The sequence below is a fragment of the Aquarana catesbeiana genome, linkage group LG01, assembly GCF_042186555.1.
Source record: "Aquarana catesbeiana isolate 2022-GZ linkage group LG01, ASM4218655v1, whole genome shotgun sequence".
NCBI classification, from domain to species: domain Eukaryota; kingdom Metazoa; phylum Chordata; class Amphibia; order Anura; family Ranidae; genus Aquarana; species Aquarana catesbeiana.
Window position 1 is genome coordinate 504,556,557 of NC_133324.1, and position 15,775 is coordinate 504,572,331.

Genomic DNA, 15,775 nt, shown 5'->3' on the forward strand with positions numbered 1-15,775 from the left:
TCATGTCACTGGATTTGATTGACAGCAGTGGGAGCCAATGGGGACCCGGACAGAATGAAGAGCACACAGGGGAGCCGGAGGGGGACCCAGGGATCCAGGGGAGGACACAGGGGGACAGTCGGTGCAGTGGTGGGGGGAGGTACAAGCACCGATCTCCCTGTATAGCTTTCAATAAAGCATCTGACAGCTTCTGGGGGAGGAGGAGAAGTGGCTGTCAGAAAAGCTATACAGGTGATCAGTGCTTGTACCTCCCCCCATCGCCGCACCGATCATTTGTGGGGCTGCCCCCCCACGCTACGATGAGGATGCCTGGTCCGATACAACAGGTATCGGATCAGGCATCAGAGCATTTGCATGAGTACCGATACTTGTGCAAATGCTTGGTATCGGGACCGATACTGATACTAGTATCAGTACAACCCTAATTTCATGTCTGAGGTTTACAATCACTTTAAGTGCAAATAGTTATGATAATGTACATACTGCGGTACCTATGGTAACCAGTAATCAGATTTTACCTTTAACCCATTTATACCAGAACCTCCATGCAGAAAAATGTCATACTCATGTATGTACACAAGATAATAGATCCTTCACTGGTGCCTCCATCTCAAGTCTATCAAATAATCTCATAGATGAATAATAAATGCTATGCAATAAATATATACTAAACAGTACATATCATATCGCTAGATATAATTCTTAAATCTATTCAACAAATATTTTGAGAAAACCTGATAAGAACATATATATATATATATATATATATATATATATATATATATATATATACAAAACATTTCAGTAAATAAATAAATCCACCACAAAATGAATATGGACAAAAATAAAGTCAAATCCATAAATCTATAGATAATTAGGGGTGCTCCTGATAGGGAGAGAGAGAGAACAAAACAAATACGTACAGCAATAAATTATCATTCAATATAGTGCCTTAATACAGTATAACAGACAATTCCCAAAGGAAAATATATGTACACAAAGAGAAAACATGAGTCTACAAAGACATAATTCAAATCAACGTATCAACAACAAACAAAAAAAAACATAAGAAGAGAGAAGTGACCTATCCCTACTTATATATAAACCCTAGTAATAAACAGATTATTATAGGCAGGACTTCCAAAAGTGATTAGACAAATAAGATTTGCATAGATAAAATATAAGAAATGCCAAACAGATTTTAGGAGATAGAAGCAGAGATTATATAAATTACCGGAGATAAGGGAACAACCAGGCAGGGAGCAGCAGAAGGAAAGATGCTCTGCACATTTCGCAGGTTAGTGCCACCTTGGAGCTTGTTGTTTATGAAGCAACCCAAACCATCTATATTCTTTCTTGCCAGGGAAATAATACGTGTTTAAAAATATTATTAGTGGAAAAAAAAAGATTTTTGAACAGTTGTGTCTTATTATATTCACAGAGATTAGATGATTGTCAGTTGATCCTTTCCAAATAACAAGGATGAGGTGATGATCAAGATGTCTTTGAGGTAGTACAGACCTCAGCAAACATATAAATAAAATGATTATGAAGTGGATTAAATTGTCCTGCCTTATGGCTGGCACCAGTACCGGGACAGGGTCATTCAGCACCCAGGGCAAGGATGCAGAATTGCGCCCCCCTCCCCCAGTGTTGATGCATGCCGTAGAATGGGTGTATCACCCTGTGTCCATTTTTTCCCCTTTGCTTCACTGCGCCCAGGGCAACTTCCCCTCCTGCCCACCACCTGACTGGCAAATAGGTGCAGTACATAACCCTGCATGCCTCTTTCTGTGGTCGACTTTGTATTCTGCTATGTTGTAAATGTCAGACCATAATCTACTGTCTATGGGTGAATTATGTCTGTTAACTGATAGATATTCAGTGCTCAGTTACTTGGTTGTAGCCGTGGGATTTTATCATAACAAAGGTAAGATATGTAGGTTTGTGGGCTGGAAAGCTATAGAATAGGAAAAGTGCTATATATATATATATATATATATATATATATATATATATATATATATATATATAGCAAATGTCCATTGTAAGCAGTGATGAAGGTGCAAGGTGTGTCATGCATGTTGTGAAGGCCTAAGAACAACATAGGGAAGTGAGGAATACAATGTATAGTGGTGGGAGGGAGGGTGACAAGTAAAGAGTGACTGAAGATACATATAGATGGTGTGATAAGTGAAAAGACATGGTGATGAAGTATAGTGAGGTTGAGACAGAAAAAAAAAAGAGGACAGTAGATAAACAGGAATTCAATGAGATCATGACAGTTGTTTTAAAAAAGGGAAATGAAAAACATACAGAGAAAAATATGAGTGATGAAGGAGCGATGGATGCAGTGGAGAGAGACGAACGTATGGAGAGATATGGTATGAAAGAAACAGAAAAACATACAAAAGACTACATTTATATGCTAAATGAGACAGGCAGACTAATGGACAATGGGTTAAGATGCTTATGGTGAAATAATTCTTTATTACCAGGCTATAATATTGGAAAATAGCCTTGAGACGGCAGTGACAGAGTTAACGACGGCGCAGGTTTCCTTCCTCCCCCCACAGACTCAGGGAATCCCCTCTCTCTCCCCCCTCCCTCCCACTGCTGCCTTTTTTTTCCACATCAAAGACTGTGCTCAGGCTCCCTGGTTGCCATGGAGATTGGCCATCTTCCCTCTGACAGCATACACGCCAAAGGTTGTCAAGTGTTTTGTCAATAAAGCTTTGTAAAACTGATTATCTTTCACGCTACCAGCAGCAGAAAGGAAGGGGGCTGATATTAGAAAGGTCCACAGTGATAGGGATAGGCTGTAAAAAAACTACAAAGACACAAATGACAGAATTAGGAAGGGGGATTCCGTTTTTTTTTTTTACCCAAATGTTCATATATTATACCAAATCACATGAAGATGCTTTTTACTGCAGATGTGTGCTGCTCTCTAGCAGTTTGCCTGCAAAATATGAGCTATGTGACATGTTCGGACCTAGCTAGAAATATCAATGCTATTTGTTTCTATTATTTTTTCCTGTTCTGAAGTGAAATGCGGTCTCCTACAATTTTCTTGTAGAATTAGCTATGCGGGTATAATTTCTGATGAGTTATCATTAAATGTGGACGATCAAAAACAAATCTGGAAAACCTCTAGAACAGAGGACTCCAAACTTTATAAACAAAGGGCCATCCTTTAGACTTTGAGGGGGCCAGACTAGGGCCAGTGAAGGTAAAAAATGCCCCGACATCAATGGGAGTAAACAATGCCCTATCATTGGTATTAATGGGAGGAATATTGCTATATTGTAAAAACAGGGCAATAGTCATGGGACTTTAGATGATGTAGGTCACTAAGTGGATGCAGCTTGAGTACAAATTCGATTTATTACAAATTCCATGATAAACAAACATGCATTAAAATGATTTACAAAAGTAATACAAACATATAAAGTAAAATTGTCATAGGGAAATCCTTATATGATGAAACACTGCATGTATGATAATGTTCATGAAATTTCGTAGTAAAATACACAATTGGTCTATGAATGAGCGGATAAATCTTAGCATCTCTGGAGCTCTACACGTTTTGTGGATCCTAGTAAGGTCCAGTCATCAGGTTTGATGCGACAAGATGTCAATAAATGTAAATAAAAATAATCTCATATAGGTTTATAAGAAAGGGGAGATGTGATATATCATTCTCCACAGATTGAAGGGAGAATGTCGAATGGGTAACCTTACTACTTACATGTCGGCTCAAAGGAATTGGCTCAGCGTCTGAAAGGGGAAATGGAGTTGCAGAGACAGACATCTATCCCGGAGTTGAGCCAAGAATAAGTCCAGCCAAAGGGGGGAGCAGCCATGGGGCGAACCAGAACATCAGGTGCAGTTCAAGGAGTGTATAAACAGGTATGGACCAATTCTAAAGGAAAAGTGTGTATTAGGATATATGGCGTAAGAAAATATTTTTTGGTAGGTCTCAAATAATGTGTTCAGTGGCTCCAAGAGAATCACCAAAATGAAAAGATAATTTGTAGAATAAACACCTGTGTAACCAATATATAAATAAATATATATGAATGGACATATTTACCGGCTCCTTCCTCCACTCTCCATCCTGAAAGATCTGGGACGGGGGGGGGGGGGAGGACCAGAGGAGCACACAGAAGGGGACCGGAGGAGGACAGGGGGGATTGGAGGAGCACACAGAGGGGGATCGGAGGAGGACAAGGGGGGGGGACAAGAGGAGCCCATGGAGGAACACAGAGCAGGATACAGAGGGGAGCCAGAGGAGGATACAGAGGACACTCAGGAACAATTGGGCTGCGGTGGGGGAACTTATAATCACCGATCTCCCTGTGTGGGTTTCAATAAAGCATCTGAAAGCCACAGAGGGAAGAGGAGGAGAATCAGCTGTCATGATATTAACTTCCCCCGCTTCCGCACCGATTGTTCATGAGTGTCCAGGTATCGGACTAGGTATCGGGAGCATTTGCAGGAGTACAAGTACTCCTGCAAATACTCGGGATCGATACTGATACTAGTATCGGTATCGGGACAACCCTACTTTTCACGTACATGAACTTTAATGGCATCCCAGTCTTAGTCCGTAAGGTTCAATATTAAGTTGGCCCACCCATTGCAGCTATAACAGCTTCAACTCTTCTGGGAAGGCTGTTCACAAGGTTAAGGAGTGTCTATGGGAATGTTTGACCATTCTTCCAGAAGCGCATTTGTGAAGTCAGGCACTGATGTTGGATGAGAAGACCTGGCTCGTAGTCTATGCTCTAATTCATATCAAAGGTGTTCTATTGGGTCAAGTTCCTCCACCCCAAACTCGCTCATCCATGTCTTTATGGACTAAGACCGGGATGCCATTAAGTTCATGTGTGTGTAAAGGCAGGTGTTCCAATACTTTTGACAACATAGTGTAGGTTCACATTTGTTATTCAATGCCCTAGTTCAGGTGCAGCAGTGCTAAAGGCTTTTGCTTTTGTGCACAGCGGAGGTGAGCATGTCCAGGCTTTCTTCATTCCATGACTGACTCTTATTCAAGAGCATATCTTGATCCAACTCAGGGCATATTTGGATCCAACTCAGGGCATATCTAGATCCAACTCAGGTAGAGATGGTGTAGCTGGAGAAGGAGCTTAGTTTTTTGGGGCCCTGGACAATAATGGCTGTATCAAAGCTTTTAGTTTCCATTAAATTGTTACATGGTTGCAGAAAATGTTGCTTTTGTGAGATAGGCCACTTGCATTCCTGAGATAGAGCTTGAAACAGATGAAGAAACTGGTTGAGTGTTGTGCAGGCCTTCTGCATAGCGAATGTTCGCCTAAAGTGTTGGTGTGTCTTTCTTTTGTTTGGACTCTGCTATAGCTACGGGTAAGGGTAATCAAGAAGTATAGTGCAGAATATAAAATAAGCATTTCTGGAAGGAGAATGCAGCCACCTGGGGTGTAGGCCATAAACTGACCTGTAGTGAAGTCTGCATTGCAAAAGGGCAGGAAGTAGCACCCGAGTACTGTATGAAGGCTTTAGAAGGGAATGGCGGTAAAGTGTGTGACTTGTATGATGCAACACCTGGTCATTCACCTGGGCCTAACCCCTAAGTGGTTGAGTTTTAGCACCAAGTTTGAAAAGTTTGCACTATGACATGAATACATTCCAAAGAAACCTCCAGTTTTTAACAGTAATGGTCAGAGATACAAGGTAATCCCGTCTTACCTGTCAATGACGCTAGTCCCTATGTAGGGTCTAGGCTTTGTCTGTCATGGTGGGCATGCCCCTGAAGGGGCCTTTAGGGTCTGGGTTCCATAGGGATGGACCAAAGCCCTGGACCTGTGCCAAGGTAAGTGCCCATGCAGGATCCTCTGCCCAAAGCAACATAAACAGGCTGTCCCCACAGTGTGGGGGTTTTACCAAGATGCACTGATGCAGATGCACTGCTTCTATTGTTGTATTAGGAAACAGCGAAGAGTTGATTAAAGAATCCAAAGACAAAATAATAAACTAGTTAAGCTAAGCGTGATTTCTCTGTAAGGGATAAGAGATCCATCATCCCAAGACAATAGCAAAAAAACTGAGGACTAACAGAGTGGGGTAGGGTTATAGGGGAGGCACCCTAGTTATGACTAAGACCCATAGAGAGGACTGAAATTAATTATTCTTGCTGAAGAATGGATTCTTTTATGCCTTGATGGATCATTAATAAAAAGCTATATGATCTTACTTGAAGATGCCGGTGACGAAAAGTTCAGTGACAAACTTTTATCTTCTTTCTTATAGGGGAGGCACGCTAGTGGGCGTGGCATTCTAGGCTGTGGCCTATAAGACCTATACCAAAATCCAATCCTGACCTTCATCCGTCCACAGTGACAGCAATACTACCCAGATGCACAACATCTGGAACAGTTGTGAACCCTCCAGGGACTAGCCAGCATGCCAAACCGTCTCCAAGGATCCTAACACCCAATAAACTGCAAATTTCTCTTCTAAGTGTTCATGACTGTACAGAAAAACAGTGGGAATATAGACTTGTTTAGAACCAGAATGGCAACCACTACTAATTAAGGGGGGGTGCTTATCTCCTTTTTGTCAGGAAGCACTCAGAATATCTCTATAGCTGGGTATAATGTACATTAGTAGATTTTTAAATGAACATTCATATGAAAATTTGATGGCTTAACGAATGACATTGACAGTAGTTAAAAATTATGTTTGCTGTTAACATTCGATTTTGAAGTCAATGGATATTGCAGCCACCCCCCCACTGTCCGCTCCTATCTCCTCCGAGTGTCCCTTCAGCAAACTGTGTGATTAAGCTCCAATGGGTGGAGTGAAACGCATTGGGGTCGTGGACTAGCGGAAGCCCAGGCTGAGACTGTCATTCAATCCAATACTAGTGGGCAGCCTGCACTGATGTGCAGCTTCATGGTATTTATCCTTTGCTTAACAGGGGTACTGGTGTGGGCGCCTTTCCAAACTGGGCTGTGTGCATCACAGACACCACCACATCACACACACACACAGCGCTGGCAAGCCTTGACCCTGCAGGAACCAGGAGCTGACTCTGATGTGGTGAGAGGAGTTAGAGAACTGTTTGGGGAAGGGGAGGTGGGTAGGATAGGTGGTGGGCTGTGAGGAAAATTTCAGGAAAAAAAAAGTTTAAGGCTTCTACACTATCTGAAGTCCAAGCCTTGGAGAAATTCAAGTACTAGAACCACTGCGGAGTAAAATACTTTTATACTTTTACAAAATATAATTGAACTAATCTAGCTAACTGATCAGGCCTTATGCCACAGAAACTAAAACCTAGTACGATGAGATTATCGGATTTATAATCGTCTGTTTTTTTTTTTTGAATGCTAATCTCTATATCAAAAATGAATAAGTTACTAAAGTATATTACAAATTCTTGTACGACAGAAGAAAAAATTCAGAAGGTATGTAATCTGTTGTAGTGTATTTGTATTGTATTTTCGGAAGAAAACTGTACTAATTAAATGAAAATTGTACGATCTGGTATCGTACGAGAAAAATGTATGTGTTTGTCCCTTCGGAAAATTTTGGACGACAGCTGTGTACGAACGATCAGATTATCATACGATCGCTTTGAAAGCGGTATTTTTGTATGATATTCTGATTGTGTGTATGGGGCTTGAGGTGTCCGTTTATGAAGCCGTGATCAGCGGTGATCCCGAGGATCGCCGCTGATCACAGTCCATAAACAGTTTATGAAACAGTGATAATTGGGGGAGAACATGTTTGAACTTGTTCTCCCGCCGATTATCTCTACACACGGAGAATACACAGAAACGGCCAGTTTATGAAGCGGTGATCTCACCGCTTCACTGGCGATCTGAGTCAGAATTCACACTCCCAGGTTCACCAGCTCAGAGGTGGTGAATCGGGGAGTGAAGAGGAAATCTGGGGGGATCTGAGGGGGAAGGAGGAAGATTTTTAACTTCCTTATGCCTCGTTCAGACCCCCCAACACTGTAACCATGTCCCCCTGTCATATTTATGTGTATACATATATATACATATAATGTGTATATGTATATATATATATAATGTATGTGTATATACATGTATATATAATGTGTGTGTGTGTATACATATGTATATAATGTAGGGGGACTCATTATTTTATTAACAGTAATTCACGCCGTCTGTCCGTGTATTGAGCGGTGATAATTTATCACTGCTTAATAAACTGACATCTCTGTATTTCTGGTGCTGTAATCTCGTAAAGTCTCACGAGATTCCAGTATCAGGAGCCGTTCTCCACTGTTGAAAGCATTTGTAGATCTCTTCACTCCTCCAAAGGTGAAGCGATCTACAAAGCTTCATAAACTGGCACACAGAGGAGAAAAATCTCCACTGTGAATGCTGGAGAACGAAGCAGTGAATAGATTTCACTGCTTTATAAACGGACACCTTAGTGTTGCCCTCCACAGATAAAACTAGAAACAAATTCTCCAAGTTATCCCCTTAAACCTCTCTTTAGAAATCTACGTTATCTGACAAGTAAACATCACCAAATCTGTGGAAAAAGTATTACTAAAGTATTAGTCTACTGTCTTTTTCTGTGTCAACTTAAATATATAAAACGAAGGCTGGAATTTTCATTCCAGGAGCTTTTAAGCTGACCATACACCTTGAAATCTGACAATCAACACAGATCTACTAAATCATTGTCACACCTTAATACCCCTTCTGAATTATAGCAATTTTTATATTTTTGGTAGGGGTTTTTTTTGGCCATACTACTTTCGCTATTGCCCACTATTAACTGCCGTGGCAGAGCAGCTCCAGGCTCTTTAAAGATCATGACAATTTTGTCGGGATCCACCAATCTATCTGACAGCTGGCTCCGCCTCTCAGCGCACAACTGAGAGCTGGAGCCAGCTGCACCTCCCACGTCCCTGTCTGGCATTACGGACAGTCACCGTGCTCTGCCGCGAGCAGGCCGAGAATGGAGAGATCATGTCAACGCTCAGTTCTCAGTTTTCAAGCCGATGTGGGACTGATGCCACAGGGAGGTGGTTATATATGCTTATTATATTTTTTTGCAAACCCCAAACTTCTCCTTTAACCACTTACTTACTGGGCACTTAAACCCCCCCTCCTGCCCAGACCAATTTTCAGCTTTCAGCGCTGACGCACTTTGAATGACAATTGCGCGGTCATACAACACTGTACCCAAATGAAATTTTTTATCATTTTTTCCCACAAATAGAGCTTTCTTTTGGTGGTATTTAATCACAGCTGGGATTTTTATTTTTTGCTAAACAAACAAAAAAAGATGGAAAATTAAAAAAAAAAAAAAAAAATTATGTTTCATAGTTTGTTATAAAATTTTGCAAAAAGGTAATTTTTCTCCTTCATTGATATGCGCTGATGAGGCAGCACTGGTGGGCACTGATAGGCTGCACTGATGGGCACGGATAGGCACAGTTAAGGCGGCACTGATAGGCACAGTTAAGGCGGCACTGATAGGCACAGATAAGGCGGCACTGATGGGGACAGATAAGGCAGTACTGATGGGCACAGATAAGGCGGCACTGATGGCCACTGATGGGTGGCATGGATGGGTGGCACAGGTAGGTGGCACGGATAGGTGGCATTGATAGGTACTACTGATGGGGGGCACTGATGGGTGGCACTGATGGGCAGTGATGGGCGGCACTGATGGGCACTGGTAGGTGACACTGATGTGCAGCACTGTTGTTGTGGCACTGATTGTGGGCGCTGATGGGTGGCACTGTGGGCACTGATGGGTGGCACTGTGGGCACTGATGGGTGACGCTGGTGGGCACTGGTAGGCGGCACTGCTGCCTATTGCTAGGTGTCACTAGCAGGGGGCACAGATGATCGCTGTGATCGGGACTGATGTCCCTCTCACGGCCGCCGGTGATCGGCTTTTTTTTTCCTCCTCACACTGTCAGCGCAAGGTGAAAAAATAGCCGATTACCTGCTCTGTTTACATCACATTGGCTGACAGCTGATCATGTGGTAAGGGGTCGGGACCGACCCCTTACTCCAATCTGTGATCAGGCGAGTCTCATAGACTCGCTGATCACCGAGCGCGCCCTACAGGGGGCGCGCAGGCCGCTCGTGCACGGGACGACAATAGACGTCGTCCCGGCAATGTAGGTCTGCGCTGTTGCCGTCATTCGGCAATAGTGCAGATCTGAAGAGGCTAGGATAACAAAACAATACATATCTTTTTCGGTCAGATAAGGCGTTCATTTTGTGATATTGTCTTGCAAAAATGTTTTCAGTTCCTATGAGATCCATAGACTAAGAAGTAACACACTTCTATTTTGATTATAGTTTTTTTTTAAATAGTGTTATTATAAATGAAAAGTACTTTTTTTTTCTATAATCTATCCTGTTTTCAAGGAGACCACATTTATGAATGGTACAAAGCACTGCAAATGTATTTCCAAATGAAAGGAAAGCTTTTCCAATTCTTTTACTTTTTTTTTTAACATGACAGATTTAAATATATAAAGGACAAAATGAGCAAAAACAAAACAAAGCTTAAAAGTAAATGGTTAAAAATAGAAATAAAAACAAAACAGCAGAAAAATAATAGTTAATTGGAGGAAAGGGGGGGGGGGTTATTTGTGGTTAATAGGGAACTAAATAAGTACACATTTAAACCATTTATTTATTTATTTTTACTTGTAAAGTTTCTATTTAGTTGTCAGTCAGCCAAGGCAGGTCGGCGGCTCTTCTGCGCCAAATCACATGCATGTAAGTGATTTGGCATTTCTGGGAAGGGGGCACGCGCCTGCCGCACCAGCTGTGATGTTATTCGCTACAGCACAGGCTGATCAGCGGGTCCCGCCCAATGATTTATGGTTGGGACCTGCTGATTGGCCGAGAGAATGACAGAAGAGAGCCCTGTGTTGGTAAACAACACAGGGATCTCTACAAATGTAACAATGTGCCTGTTTTTTTTCTCTGCAAAGCAGGGAAGAAAAAAAAAGTCACATTGCATCATAAAATCAGCACACTTTACACATTGATAGGCACACAGTTAACCCCTTCCCAGCCAGTGTCATTAGTACAGTGACAGTGTTTACAGTATATTTAGCACTAATCACTGTATTAGTGTCACTGGTGATGTCTAAGTTAGCTAATTCCCACACAGTGTCAGTTACTATCAGATTTCCCGCCACACTATCACAGTCCTACTATAAGTCGCTGATCACTGCCATTACCAGTATTTAAAAAAAAATTCCAGTATACAGTGGGGATGGAAAGTATTCAGACCCCCCTAAATTTTTCACTCTTTGTTATATTTCAGCTATTTGCTAAAATCATTTCAGTTAATTTTTTTCCTCATTAATGTACACACAGCACCCCATATTGACAGAAAAACACAGAATTGTTGACATTTTTGCAGATTTATTAAAAAAGAAAAACTGAAATATCACATGGTCCTAAGTATTCAGACCCTTTGCTGTGACACTCATATATTTAAGTAGAGAGGGAGTATCACCCCTCCAGGTGAGTCAGATCAAAGTAAAAGGCATCTCCTTCAGTCTAGAAGTCCAGGTGCTGGCAATGCTGTAGCAGTTAGACATCAAAGAAATCCTAAACAGCCACAAAGCTTATGCGTTTCGCACTACACAGAGTGCTTAGTCAAAGCTATGACTAAGCACTCTGTGTAGTTCGAAACGCATAAGCTTTGTTCCACTCTGCTGTGACCTGTATTTTGGATGACACTTTACTGAATAAAGACAAATATTTTTGGAGTGCGGCTGTCCAGGATTTCTTTTATGTCTAACTCATATATTTAACTCAGGTGCTGTCCATTTCTTCTGATCATCCTTGAGATGGTTCTACACCTTCATTTGAGTCCAGCTGTGTTTGATTATACTGATTGGACTTGGTTAGGAAAGCCACACACCTGTCTATATAAGACCTTACAGCTCACAGTGCATGTCAGAGCAAATGAGAATCATGAGGTCCAAGGAACTGCCTGAAGAGCTCAGAGACAGAATTGTGGCAAGGCACAGATCTGGCCAAGGATACAAAAAAATTTCTGCTGCACTTAAAGTTCCTAAGAGCACAGTGACCTCCATAATCCTTAAATGGAAGACGTTTTGGGATGACCAGAACCCTTCCTAGAGCTGGCCGTCCGGCCAAACTGAGCTATCGGGGGAGAAGAGCCTTGGTGAGAGAGGTAAAGAAGAACCCAAAGATCACTGTGGCTAAGCTCCAGAGATGCAGTCGGGAGATGGGAGAAAGTTGTAGAAAGTCAACCATCACTGCAGCCCTCCACCAGTTGGGGCTTTATGGCAGAGTGGCCCTCCTCAGTGCAAGACACATGAAAGTCCGCATGGAGTTTGCTAAAAAAACACTTGAAGGACTCCAATATGATGAGAAATAAGAATCTCTGGTCTGATGAGACCAAGATAGAACTTTTTGGCCTTAATTCTAAGCGGTATGTGTGGAGAAAACCAGGCACTGCTCATCACCTGTCCAATACAGTCCCAACAGTGAAGCATGGTGGTGGCAGCATCATGCTGTGGGGGTGTTTTTCAGCTGCAGGGACAGGACGACTGGTTGCAATCGAGGGAAAGATGAATGCGGCCAAGTACAGGGATATCCTGGATTAAAACCTTCTCCAGAGTGCTCAGGACCTCAGACTGGGCCAAAGGTTTACCTTCCAACAAGACAATGACCCTAAGCACACAGCTAAAATAACGAAGGAGTGGCTTCACAACAACTCTGTGACTGTTCTTGAATGGCCCAGCCAGAGCCCTGACTTAGACCCAATTGAGCATCTCTTGAGAGACCTAAAAATGGCTGTCCACCAACATTTACCATCCAACCTGACAGAACTGGAGAGGATCTGCAAGGAGGAATGGCAGAGGATCCCCAAATCCAGGTGTGAAAAACTTGTTGCATCTTTCCCAAAAAGACTCATGGCTGTATTAGATCAAAAGGGTGCTTCTACTAAATACTGAGCAAAGGGTCTGAATACTTAGGACATGTGATATTTCAGTTTTTCTTTTTTAATAAATCTGCAAAAATGTCAACAATTCTGTGTTTTTCTGTTAATATGGGGTGCTGTGTGTATACATTAATGAGCAAAAAATGAACTTAAATGATTTTAGCAAATGGCTGCAATATAACAAAGAGTGAAACATTTAAGGGGGTCTGAATACTTTCCGTCCCCACTGTATATATACCATCGTTTGTAGATGCTATAACTTTCACTCAAGCCAATTAATCTATGTCTATTGGGATTTTTTTTATCAAACATGTAGCAGAATACATTTTGGCCTACATTTATGAAGACATTTTTTTTACATTTTTTATTGGATGTGTTTTAGAACAGAAAGATAAAAGTTTTTTTTTCAACATTTTCAGTCGTTTTTCTTTTATAAAATAAAAAACGCAGTGTTGATCACATACCACCAAAAGCATACTATATGTTTGAAAAAAAAGATATACATTTAATTTGGGTACAGTGTTGCATGGCTACACAATTGCTAATTAAAGCACTGCAGTGCTAAATTGCAAAAAAATGGCCTGGTCATGAAGGGGGTAAAATCTTCCAGAGCTCAAGTGGCTATAACAGACACTTTGATCTACATATGAAAGGCAGCAGTTAATAAAATATAAAAGTAATGTTGACATATTGTAATTTCCAATTAAAGCGGAGTTCCACCCATTTAAAAATCAGCAGCTACAAAAAGTGTAGCTGCTGACTATTAATAATCGGACACTCACCTGTCCCACGGTCCAGCGATGCGGGGGCGCACAAAGCCCCGGTCCTCTTCCCCTCCTCTCCGCGGTGCCGGCATTCTAATGCCGCGTACACACGGTCGGATTTTCCGACGGGAAATGTTCGATGGGAGCTTGTTGTCAGAAATTCCGACCGTCTGTAGGCTCCATCGGACATTTTCCGTCGGAATTTCTGACAAACAAAATTTGAGATCTGGATCTCAAATTTTCGGACAACAAAATCCGTTGTCGTAAATTCCGATCGTGTGTACACAATTCCGACACACAAAGTTCCACGCATGCTCGGAATCAAGCAGAAGAGCCACACTGGCTATTGAACTTTTTCTCGGCTCGTCGTACATGTTGTATGTCACCGCGTTCTTGGCGTTCGGAATTTCCGACAAGATTTGTGTGACCGTGCGTATGCAAGACAAGTTTGAGCCAACATCCGTTGGAAAAAAAACATGGATTTTGTTGTCAGAATGTGTGATCGTGTGTATGCGGCATAGCACTGCGCATGCGCGAGACGCACGCTCTGAATGGCCGGGCAATCTTCTGGGACCTGTGACTTGTCCCAGAAGATTGCAGGGAGGGAGGGGGGAGAGGTGAACTTCCTTCCAGCGCCGTGGTGCTAGGGGAGAAAGTGGGAGCTGGGTACCTGTAAAAACAATGTACCCACTCCCCCCCCCAAAAAAAATGACATGCCAAATGTGGCATGTCAGGGGGTCACCCTGAGAAGTTCCATTTTTGGGTGGAACTCTGCTTTAACCACCTCAATACAGGGCATTTTCACCCCCTTCCTGCGCAAGCCATTTTTCAGCTTTCAGCGCTGTCGCAGTTTGAATGACAATTGCGCGGTCATACAACACTGTACCCAGATGAAATTGTTATCATTTTTTCCCCACAAATAGAGCTTTCTTTTCGTGGTATTTGATCACCTCTGCGGTTATTTTTTGCGCTATAAACAAAAGAGGAGGGACAAGTTTGAAAAAAAACACAATATTTTTTACTTTTTGCTATAATAAATATCCAATATTTTTTTCTTTAAAACAAATTTTTTCCTCAGTTTAGGCCGATACATATTCTTCTACATATTTTTGGTAAAAAAAATCGCAATAAGCGTATATTGATTGGTTTGCGCAAAAGTTATAGCGTCTACAAAATAGGGGATAGATTTATAACATTTTTATTATTTTATTTTTTTTTTTTACTAGTAATGGCGGCGATCTGCGATTTTTATCGTGACTGCGATATTGCGGCGGAAACATCGGACACTTTTGACACATTTTTGGGACCATTCACATTTATACAGCGATCCGTGCTATAAAAATGCACTGATTACTGTATAAATGTGACTGGCAGGGAAGGGGTTAACACTAGGGGGTGATCGAGGGGTTAACTGTGTTTGCTAGGGAGTGTTTCTAACTGTAGGGGGAGGGGACTCACAAGGGGAGGAGACTGATTGGTTTTCCTCTGTACTGGTAACACACCGTCGGTCTCCTCTCCTCTGACAGGACCATGGATCTGTGTGTTTACACACACAGATCCATGGTCCTGCTGTGTTACCGGCAATCGCGGGTGCCCAGTGACACGGCGCGCGCGCCCCCTGGTGGGCCGGGAAAGCGAAGCCATCATATGACGCCCGCCCGCAACAAGAGCTGCGCCGCCTGGCCATCAATTGACAGCCGGCGGTCAGCAAGCAGTTTTACAGCAGTGGCTGCTGTGATAGTGATCACGTTTTGGCTGTCAGCATTTTCTGGTAAGTTGAGTGTACTTTGATGAAGCTGTTTGAGGGCATAGAACATAAAATAGAATTGTTTGTAGATCTAAAAAAGATTGTACAAACAAACTGCCAGGTGTATGCCCCAAAAGCTGACCTACAATGTCTTGCAAAAGTATTCACCCCCCTTGGCTTTTTACCTATTTTGTTACATTACAGCCTTTAGTTCAATTTTTTTTTTAATCTGAATTATATGTGATGGATCAGAACACAATAGTCTAAGTTGATGAAGTAAAAT

The 15,775-nt window shown here is 42.1% G+C and overlaps 1 long non-coding RNA gene across 1 annotated transcript; it reads left to right on the forward strand.

The window, feature by feature from the left end:
• Positions 1-793: 793 nt before the first annotated feature.
• LOC141102342 (uncharacterized) lies at positions 794-8,752 on the forward strand. The gene is made up of 3 exons (XR_012235091.1): positions 794-1,297; positions 3,712-3,912; positions 6,292-8,752. It is a non-coding gene; the product is annotated as an uncharacterized lncRNA (long non-coding RNA).
• The last annotated feature ends 7,023 nt before the right edge of the window (positions 8,753-15,775 follow it).